The following is a 7,780-nucleotide window of genomic DNA, read 5'->3' on the forward strand; positions in this document are numbered from 1 at the left end:
AGTGTCTATTTTTAGGCCAAGTTTTTCGGGAAAATAAACAATAGACCATATGTTGTACCAAATTGAAATCTCCCGGGGTTAAAATCCTTTGCGATTGTATTTGCGTTATAATGTAGCATTCACATGTAAATGATAGCGAAATGATACCTGTAACAAAACGGTTTGTTTTCAAAGGCTTTGAATTGGGTATATACACAATTAGGTTAGCCGATTTGGTCTATTGTTTATTTTTCCACAAAATCTGCTTTAAAACACATACACTTTTCTGACTCTGACGGGGACTCGGTGAATTAGGGTAAATCTTAAAATTACTCTTGAGTGATGGACTCTGGAATAACTCTTAAAGATTAGGGGTGGCTCTCCGAGTTTTCATGTGTTGAATATATGCAACAGAGAGGTCGACCTAGTTGAAGTACTTCATCTCCCATTGGTTATGAAATCGAAATATAAATGAAGTTCCAACGGAGCTAATTCTGCAATCCAGTCCGATTACCAATATTGACTTAGCAGCCGCCCAGATGGGTGTAATACCAAGAAACCAGTTGTTGTGAAAAGGTAAGATTTTAATTCCACTTTTAGCATCAGGAAGGGGGTCTTTTGTTTAAAATGATCGATTCATTCGCGTTAAGTGAAGTTGTTGCAAAAAAGGGTCGATCTTTTCTTAATCCAGCTTAATCAAAGCTGTCCCTGATCGCGAGATTGACTGGTTGCGGTCGCTGAATAATGTTCTGTGGCCTTCTCTGAAAGATTCTTGACCGTTTCTTTCTTACGAACGATTCGCCACCAATAACCTAACAGTCTTTAGTCAAACTATGATCAGGATTATACTTATTTTTCATTATGTGAAAAACTGAGTCGCTGGACAACCTTCGTAAACAGAGCAAGAGCGACCGTTAACAGCTTTAGCAGCTATACAGATGGAGTATCATCGATAATGCAACAGTCCAAGCGTTGTGATCCAGCCACATCTTATTCAAGTGTGCTTTTCCGAGGGACGGGACATCGTCGTGGGGGATATTTTTATCAAAACCTCTAGAATTTGACAAAGCCAAATACTATAAAAGTGAACTTTAATTTTGTGAGGAAACAGCTTCAACACGGTTACTTTGCTGCCTCTAAAACACAAGATGCTTAACTTTTCTGAGTTCTTAATTAAACAAATTCTCAGATATTTGTATGAATAATCAAAATGGTGACAAGTGAAATTAGGGAATAATTTCATGTGCGTTTTGTCCAAAAGCAAATAATTTGAGGGAAATTATTTGATTTTGGACAAAATGCGAGTGAAATTATCCACTAACTTCACGAGTATACCATTATTAATATCATGGGTGACAAATTACTGCCACTAAGATGCCATATTTTTGGCACCCATGTTATTAGTAAAATATACACTTGGGCTATAATTCACTTGTTGGGGTTTATAAGCATATATTATTGAACTTAGGAACTATTTAAGACATTTCTGTTTGTCCTGAATTCTTCACAAAGTGATTTTAGAAAACAGTCAGTTGTAGCAATATCAAGGTTCATCTCCAATTTTGAAATAAGTGGCACAGAGGTAGTACTGAATGGATCCACCTTCTGCTCACTTCCATCTGTTACTCAAGTGAAGCTATGATCTTCGCAGTTATGAATGCAAGTCTTAGCAATTGTGTAGAGAAGTCTGAAAATTTCAGGACTTCGACGGCATTGGAACTCATGACCTTGCGATATTGGTGTGATGCTCTAACCATCTGCACTACGAAGCCACTGCAGTTGGGAGCTGGTCATTTGTGGGTTTACATGTTCCCATGATGAATGATTCAATTAACAAAATTATAAATAAAATCAGTCAAATATTGAACTACGGATGTGAAATCAAGTGAAGCTATGATCCTCACAGTTATGGATCCAATTTTTGCAATTGGATAGAGAAGTCTGAAAAATTCAGGGCCCGGTTGTTCAAAAGCTGATTAATGCTAATCTCAGATTAAAAGTTAACCAAGGAGTTTATTTCTCTATTCCCAAATGCTGTTCAAAGCTGATGTTCGGCAAAACTTTACATTAGAACAAGTCAATCTTGAAAAAGAAAAATAAGCAATAGAAACCTTCACCCATAAGTCGAAAAAATGAAACAAAAGTTTACACTAATCCTAGATTAAGTTAATCACCTCTCGAACAACCGGGCCCGGGACTTCAATGGGATTTAAACCCATGACCTTGTGATGCCATTGTGATGCTTTAACCAACTGAGCTGTGAAACCACTGATGTTGGGAGCTGGTCATTTTGTTGGTTTAAATGTTCCTGTGATGAATAAATCAATGAACAAAATGATGTATGAAATGAATCATATGTGGAACTGCTGCTGCTGCTGCTGCTGCTGCTGCTACTAATGATAATAACAATAACAATAATAATCGGAAGGTAGAAGTGATCTCACTAAACTGGACAATTTAAGCAATTGACACTTTATAGAGGATCACTTCTATTAAAAATCAGTAAGAGATAAAAGGCTGTCCATAGAAACTTAGGTGTATATATTAACACTACATTTGATTAAAAAATAATTGAATTTAAAAAATAATTTAACTATTAAATAAGCATCTATTCTACAAATACTTTTTTAACATTTTGGTTTAGACAAGTGTCAGGTAGGGGTGTGCTCTTCTCCAATAAGGACGGCATTGACTCGGAAGGAGAAGATAATGCAGGGGAAGCGAGGGCTTGCCCACAATACTATTCCATGATTTCTTATCCCTTTCTTTTCTAATTTGCTGGATCAGTGTTACATAGTAAAGTAAACTAAAGTCACTGCTTACGAGCCTAGAAGGCCCATCAGGTCGGCGCTTATCTACGGTTTCCTTAGCATTAAGCGACTAGGAGTATTTATACTCCCCCCAGGATGGGATGCTAGTCCATTGCAGGGTTACCCCCAGCATTATGCCGGCACCCATTTATACACCGGGGTGGAGAGAGGCACCGTGAGAGTAAAGTGTTTTGCCCAAGAACACAACACAATGTCCCCGGCCAGGCCGCGAACCCAGACCACTCTATCCGGAGTCAAGGGCACAAACTAGGAGGCCACCGTGCCTCCCACATACATAGTACATAGTAATGTATCCAAATATAACAGCTGTTTTCTGTAAGTTATCTATTTGGCTTCAATATTTAGATTAGGCGGCTACACCCCAAAATGTTCTACAATAGGAAAAGAGTGGCATAGTTAGGGTGTTGAATAAGGAATGGCGATCCTGTGTTCTATAGTCTTTAGCTATACACACTCTTAGAACATGCATTCATTTTAATATTGTCAGCACTTACAACCTACTCCCTGTGAGTGGGGCATTCATAAGGCTAAGAGCCTACCTTCCCCCCTCTGAAAAGGGCTGATACTTTAAGCAATGTCTTTGATCAGTCCTCTCTCTGTATTCCCCCACAACAGCCCGAGGTCCCCCTCCCAGCCCTCACCCCACTTCAACATCTTGGGGAAACTGATGACAAGTGCTTAAAGGGGCTAGGTCACGCAATTTTAGGCAATTTCAGCACTGATAGAATGGTCATAGGATGAACTAAAATATCAAAATAACTGTTCAAAACTATAGAAGAACTCTAACAAAACATAGGGAAGCCAAGAAGGGACATGGATGGGCAAAACTGGAGAGGATTGAAACGGATTGAATTTGGGTAAATTTGAAAAACGTCGGCCCTCCTTTTTTAAAAGTTATATCAGTCTATATCAAAATGTCATTTACGAAGCTGGAAAATCATTCTCAGTTGTTATGTGGCGGTGATTTTGCAAATGAAAGACTCTTGCCCTACCAATTTGATGTTTAGAGCTCATAATTAACAAAATTAAACAAAATTACCTAAAATAGCGTGACCTAGCCCCTTTAACATGCTCAAAGTGCTGCTGGTAACTTGAAACCGATTTGTCTGGGATAGGTACATTACAGTTCATGGACTACCCTGACAGACCAGGTTGAGAGAGTACTGAAATGGACTAGTGAAGGATTACCTAAATTGTACTAAATTATTTGTTGTAGACACATTATAAATGCTGACTATCTTAGTACAACCACAGGTTGTGATCATTTTAGAAACACTGGGGTTGATTTGGGTTTCCATTACTGTTAACCGCAAATAAATAAATAAAAACCTTTTCCTTCTTTTTGATTAACTAATCAACAAGTTCTTGCTGAAAGTAGCTTGGTTCCGCCTTGACCTGGGGACTGAAGAAAGTAATTTGAAATCAACAGTTAATAACATGTTCTTGTTTCGAGACCATCAAACGTTTTAGTAATTACCAGTAGTAAACTTTTAATTGTAAAAATTCTACAAATTTGAAACGTTTGATTTGTAATAACTTAAAATATAGCAAATAAAGTTTAGTGAATGGTTTGTTAATTCATATGGCGGGTTTTATTGAAACTAAGTAACAAATTTCATAATCAATAAAAATCAATATTAATCAATAATAATAATGTGAGAGAATGTTTTAACATTAACATTTAACATTATGTAATTTAGTACATGCTCTCACATTCGCTCACTTTGGTGGTTGGTTGGCTGCATCGTTCAATGATGCTCTCAATGTGACTGCGCGATGCAGTTATGAGCTAGCCATGCTGTCAGTCGATATTTGACTCTGTGGCTGCGTGATGCAGCTCGAGTCAAATACCCACATTTCAGCCTTGCTCACCATAGAGTCTCCAGTAGCTCAGTGGTTAGAGCATCTGTACTAGATCACGGAGGGTCGTGGGTTCGAATCCCATCTGGGGCTCGGATTTTTCCGAGTTCCCAGTTGGTTCAATTGTAACACCTTTCAATAATAATAATAATAATAATAAATAATAATAAAAATCGATACTCATGCACTCAGCTTTTACGCATTGATTTTTTTTTATTTCCAATACCAATCGATTAATTCTTATTGATTATTAATGATTTTATTGATTATTAATTGATACTGCTGGCGGTTATCATATGACCCGGTAATACATCTCAAAGGGCTAATTACATACACCTTATTCCAAAATGGCCGCCATTTTAGTATTCTCTTGTTTCCTTGCAAATTGGCCCTCTTGACCTCGCTTTCAAACGTAAAATTCAAAAGAATATTTAAACTTGAACGAGGCCAAAAGGGCCAATTCGCAATCAAACAAAGGATTACTAAAATGGCAACCATTTTGGAAAAAGGTGTATAATTTTATAATTCTTGCAGTATTGTTAAGAAAAATAATTACTTATCATTAAATACCTTCGTAGAAACTTGTAAAGGATCTGTTTGCTGATTTTGATAGGAATCAATGCAGTTGCAGTTTTAAATGTAAACAGCAATAGACCGTTTTCATATGACGTCACAGTGGCCATGTTGGTGTTCCAAAACAAAGGAATGGCGGCCATGATGGTGTACCAAACTAATCCTCCGGGAATTGAACTCTATTTTTATGCAAATACTTTCTTTTGTTTCAGTAATCCAATATGGCTGCTGGTCACGTGAGTGAAACGCTCTATTCTATTATCGCACTTCACCCTATGGTCGGGAATTGGAATGTGGACTTAAAACTACGGAATTTGAACTGGATATGAAACATTTATGAGATAACGTTGGCAGACTGGGCATAAATCAGAGTAAACAACAAACCAAGGAAAGCACGTACTTACCAAGATACTGTAACAGACTGAAAATAAAGAACACTGAAATACTTTGGACTTAAAAGGTTATCGGCTAAAAATATTTCAAACAATGTGTAGGCTTCCGGTAGCCTCTTGTTTGAATGCTGCTTTAACACGAAACAAGGTTGCACAGTTAGACTGCCGGTGACCACCGTTATGTAGTCTGCTAAATGACATAATTGTCATTAAGGGCCATCAAATGGTCCAAATGCCAAATATTTCAAATGTTGTCACAGATTGAAAATTATTTTTCATTTCCGTCTGTTTTAGTGAGAACTGAGATTTAAATGCAAAAAAAGATGCCAAGGGCTGTTTTGCACAAGAAGAGCTGTACGGGCATCAAGAATTCCCGGGGGAAAGAAAGGAGGAGTTGCAGAGAGGAACGACAAAATGACATGAGGCATTTAGGGGACCATACAGGAGAGAGGCCTAAGAATTGCAAGCGGGATGGCAAGTGCCTTAATGAAGCTATAAAATCAAGTAGAATCCATACAGGAGAAAGGCCACATAAATGCCAAGATTGTGGCAAGTGTTTCAGTCGACGAGAACATTTAAGAATTCATGAAAGAACACATACTGGAGAAAAGCCTTATAAATGCAAACAGTGTGGCAAGTGTTTTAGTAAAGCAGGATCTGTAAGAAAACATGAAAGAATCCACACTGGAGAAAAGCCCTATGGGTGTAAACAATGTGGAAAGTGTTTTAGTGAAGCAGGATCTCTAAGAAAACATGAAAGAATCCACACTGGAGAAAAGCCCTATGAGTGCAAACAGTGTGGAAAGTGTTTTAGTGAAGCAGGATCTTTAAGAAAGCATGAAAGAAACCATACTGGAGAAAAGCCTTATGAATGCAAACAGTGTGGAAAGTGTTTCAGTCAAGCACAAAATTTAAGGGTTCATGAAAGAACACATACTGGAGAAAAGCCGTATGAGTGCAAACACTGTGGAAAGTGTTTTAGAAATGTAGGACATTTAAAAGGGCATGAAAGAATTCACACTGGAGAAAAGCCTTATGAGTGCCAACAGTGTGGCAAGTGTTTCAGTCGAGGAGAACATTTAAGAATTCATGAAAGAACACATACTGGAGAAAAGCCTTATGAATGCAAACAGTGTGGCAAGTGTTTTAGTGAAGCAGGATCTCTAAGAAATCATGAAAGAATCCACACTGGAGAAAAGCCCTATGAGTGCAAACAGTGTGGAAAGTGTTTTAGTGAAGCAGGATCTTTAAGAAAACATGAAAGAATCCACACTGGAGAAAAGCCCTATGAGTGCAAACAGTGTGGAAAGTGTTTTAGTGAAGCAGGATCTTTAAGAAAGCATGAAAGAAACCATACTGGAGAAAAGCCTTATGAATGCAAACAGTGTGGAAAGTGTTTCAGTCAAGCACAAAATTTAAGGGTTCATGAAAGAACACATACTGGAGAAAAGCCGTATGAGTGCAAACAGTGTGGCAAGTGTTTTAGAAATGTAGGACATTTAAAAGTGCATGAGAGAATTCACACTGGAGTAAAGCCTTATGAGTGCAAACAGTGTCACAAGTGTTTTAGTGAAGCAGGATCTCTAAGAAGCCATGAAAGAATACACACTGGAGAAAAACCTTATGAATGCAAACAGTGTGGAAAGTGTTTCAGTCGAGGAGGCAGTTTAAGGATTCATGAAAGAACACATACTGGAGAAACGCCTCATAAATGCAAAGAGTGTGGCAAGTGTTTTATACAGAGAGGAAATCTAAGAACACACCAGAAAACTCATACTGAAGAAAGGCGTTATGAATGTAAAAAGTGTAGCAAATGTTTCAGAGCTGTGGGACATCTAAGACAACATCAAAGAATCCATGCTGGAGAAAAGCCATATGAGTGCAAACAGTGTGGCAAGTGTTTTGGCCAACCAGTTTCTCTAAGGAGACATGAAAAAATACATACTGGAGAGCTAATAAAAGAGTGTAGGTTAAACCAGGATGAAAAACGTAGCTGTTGGATTTGCCAGGAGCAGTTGAGCAGCGAGCGTGTTCTTCTGGAACATTACCAGAATCACATGAAGTTGGAAGAGCCTTCAACTTGAATTGGTTTGCAGTTCTCAGTTATTGACTTGGTTCCGGTTTTTTTTTTCTGTTATTATTTAC

General features: G+C 38.0%; 1 pseudogene; it reads left to right on the forward strand.

Annotated features, from left to right (window-relative positions):
* Positions 1-531: 531 nt before the first annotated feature.
* Positions 532-7,780, forward strand: part of LOC138014159 (zinc finger protein 721-like) — a 49,223-nt pseudogene continuing 41,974 nt past the window's right edge.

Source organism: Montipora capricornis, chromosome 1 (assembly GCF_036669925.1).
Source record: "Montipora capricornis isolate CH-2021 chromosome 1, ASM3666992v2, whole genome shotgun sequence".
NCBI classification, from domain to species: domain Eukaryota; kingdom Metazoa; phylum Cnidaria; class Anthozoa; order Scleractinia; family Acroporidae; genus Montipora; species Montipora capricornis.